The sequence below is a fragment of the Electrona antarctica genome, assembly GCF_951216825.1.
Source record: "Electrona antarctica genome assembly, chromosome: 10".
Taxonomy (NCBI): domain Eukaryota; kingdom Metazoa; phylum Chordata; class Actinopteri; order Myctophiformes; family Myctophidae; genus Electrona; species Electrona antarctica.
The window spans coordinates 48,893,070-48,896,763 of NC_136791.1; positions in this window are offsets into that span (position 1 = coordinate 48,893,070).

The following is a 3,694-nucleotide window of genomic DNA, read 5'->3' on the forward strand; positions in this document are numbered from 1 at the left end:
AACAGGAGCCGACGTCACTGGAAGAAATAAAAGCCAATCTCAAGAAGAAGCAAGGATTTCCATAAGCTTCTCAATTAGCCTGAACTCTTACTGTGACAGTGGCAGATTAGTAGGCCTATTCACTTTCTTTTTGAGTGGTGCAACCACTCCAAGGAACAGCAATGTCCGTGTCAACTATGTGTTCAACCGTGTGTTCATGTTTGTGTGTGACTATGAGCACCAGAAGTGTACCAAAAGTGGTGCTGTTGTGCCAGAAACAGAGAGAGAGAGATAGTACTGCAAGGAAATTACAATGGCTGTCCTCTTTCTTTTCATTTTTCCCTCTCGATTGGATTGCAATTAAATTATTTGTATAGGTGTTTACCAGATTTAACATTAAGTAAACATTATTTTACTCAAGTAATGGGGCTGTGTAATTTAATTGTTCACTGCTGTACTGTAGTCAACACGGCACAGAAAGGCACAACACAACGCAAAAAACAACAATCAAAACATTGTCATATAGTCCTACAGTCTTCAAAATGGTGCTTGCAAAAACATCCTGGGGGACCAAAAAGGTAGCTTGAGGCCTCATTCATACATATCAAACACCAATCAAACAAATGTTTGGTCGTTTTGTGTTTTTAGGCCACCAGAATGCTTTTCCAATGGGAGTCACATGGTTTGACCAAACAATCAGCAATCAAACACAAACGTTTGGTCAAACCATGTGACTCCCATTGGCAAAGCATTGTGGTGGCCTAAAAAACAAAAAAAATGACCAAACATTTGTTTGATAGTGTGAATGAGGCCTGAAGAATATTAATGTTTAGGCTATAGACCAATTATTTGTTTACAAACATTGGGACTGGGCGCACAGGTGACTGTTTCATGTAGTCAATTTCCAACAGATCTCCAAACCTGTTTAGGGGAGCGCTGGTTTCAGCCCATTCAATCTCTCTTGTGTGTTGGCAAGTGAGATGCACCCTAGGAGACATTTATACTTCAAAGCGCACGCCGCAACAGTATTGCGCACAGAGAACAGCTGATATACAAGCTCAGTCACATCGCATCGCGGATGCGACTGTTGTGAGCGTAGAGGTCTGCGTGCGCGACACCATCGCATAAATTATACTTGATGGGCTGCAGGTGCGCGTGCAGCCATGGACATAACAGACGACGTCACACTGATAAGCAACAGCATGCGCGCGCATAACGAACACCACCTCTCATAAGATGCAATGGAAAAGTTCTAACTGCACTCACGTGTAAAAAATGCCCCATCAAACTTTCAGATGCTGTTTTTCTCCCAGTGTGGAGGAAGAATGATTATGATTTTTATTGTGATCTCTCGCCCTTGAAATATATAGTCCTTGGTTTCTGTTGTGTTTGAACAATAATAGCAATTCAAAACAGTCCTCAAAACCACACCTCCAGTCGCTGTCATAAGAACGGGAGGTGCGCTCATGATCACGGCAGCAGAGCCTATTTGTGCACGGCTGCACGCGCACCTGCAGTCCATCAAGTATAATTTATGCTTCGTCCCGCAATGGTGTCGCGCACGCAGACCTCTACGCTCACAACAGTCTCATCTGTGATGCGATGTGAGCTTGTATATCAGCTGTTCTCTGTGCGCAATACTGGGCTTTGCAGTATAAATGTTTCCTAGGGTGCATGCACCTCACTAGCCAACTCACACCAGGTTGAATGGACTGAAACCAGCGCTCCCCAAAACAACAGGTTTGGAGATCTGTTGGGAATTGATTACATGAAACAGTCACCCGTGCGCGGTGCGCCCAGTCCCAATGTTTGTAAACAAATAATTGGTCTATGGAGTGTCGCAGTCCCGCCCCCTACCAAGGCCCAGGAAATGATTCTCCATTCATTTTCCTCATAGACATTTCAAAAAGTATTTATTTAAAGACCTTTTAAGTGTCGTACAAAGCCAACTCTTTTCGTGACAAATCATGACGACAAACAACAACAAAATTTGGCCGAACAAAGAATTAGAAAGAAGAAAAAAACTTTTTTTGTTGTTTTTCTTCTTTGTAATTATTTGTTTGGTCCAAAATATTGTGTTTATTGTCATGATTTGTCATGACTCGAGTTGGCTTTGTCCGCAGCGTAACCGTCTTTAAAGGTATATTCAGTGATTTCGCTTCATTCAAATATCACTTATTTTTTTTATTTTTTTGGATAATCCTCCCTACTATAGAGTGTGCTGACCATATAAGGAGTTCCTACCTGTACCCAGTGAGCCCCTGGGGTCAAAAAACCCTAGTTTCAGTTTTGGTGGCGGGTGGCAAAGCCTTCATCCAATCAGGATGAAAGGGGCCTTTCTCCAATCATGTGTGGGGGCGGGCCTTGGTGCACATGCTGTTGCACTTCCCCCCACTGTAGAGCGTGTGCATGTGCACATTTTGTTACCGGGGCAGACTGGGTGGTTTTCCAAATCACCCAAATCACTGAATGCTCCTTTAAATAAATACTTTTTGAAATGTCTATGGGAAAAATGCATTGGGAATCATTTCCTGGGCCTGGTGTCGTCATGACAGGGGGCGGGACTGCGACGGTCCCGCCCCCTACCATGGCCCAGGAAATGAATCCCAATGCATTTTTCCCATAGACATTTCAAAAAGTATTTATTTAAAGACGGTTACGCCGCGGACAAAGCCAACTGGAGTCGTGACAACTCATGACAACACAAACAATATTTTGGACCAAACAAATAATTACAAAGAAGAAAAACAACAAAAAAAGTGTTGTAACCTGCCGTTTTTTTCTTCTTTCTAATTATTTGTTCGGCCCAAAAAATTGTGTTTGTTGTCATGATTTGTCACGACTCGAGTTGGCTTTGTCCGCGGCGTAAACGTCTTTAATTAAAGACTTTCTGAAATGTCTATGAGGAAAATGAACGGAGAATCATTTCCTGGGCCATGGTAGGGGGCGGGACTGCGACGCTCTATAGCTCAATGATTTTCAGTGAGCGACAAATTAGGCTTTTGTTGGGTGACTAACTCCTGACCATTGAATTAGATTTGCAGGGCTTTCTGTTAGAGTTTGTGCTATTGTACTAGGATTTGTTTAGGTACATTTTTCCATGCTCTGGACAAGAGTGGCTGAACCCACCCATTCTCCTTGACACATAATCAATGGTCTGATTAACCTATTGAGTGATCAATTTCCTTGAGAGATGTTTAACATTGTTGGGCCTCATTCACACGTATCAATGAGGCCTTGTTCCGATATTACTCTCCACCTGCAGGTTGCTGAAGTCACACAATTAGTGACTAAAATAGTACTAGATAGGCCTCATTCACACGTACCAAACACCAATCAAGAAAATGTTTGTTCGTTTTTTTGTTTTTTTTGGGCCACCACAATGCTTTTCCAAAGGGAGTCACATGGTTTGACCAAACATTTTTGTTTGATGAGGGGGGAGGGGCAGAACACCACCAGCAATCAGCAATCAAACACAAATGTTTGATCAAACCATGTGACTTCCATTGGAAAAGCATTGTGGTGGCCCAAAAAAACAAAAAAAACGACCAAACATTTGCTTGATTGGTGTTTGGTACGTGTGAATGAGGCCTAATAGTGCAGATCTGGATCTGGCACATTACGTCCAACACTGTTCTATTACCACTGATTGCCATGGTAACAATAACTTAAATGAAGATTAGATCAATTACGACTGCTTGAGATCCTAACATCC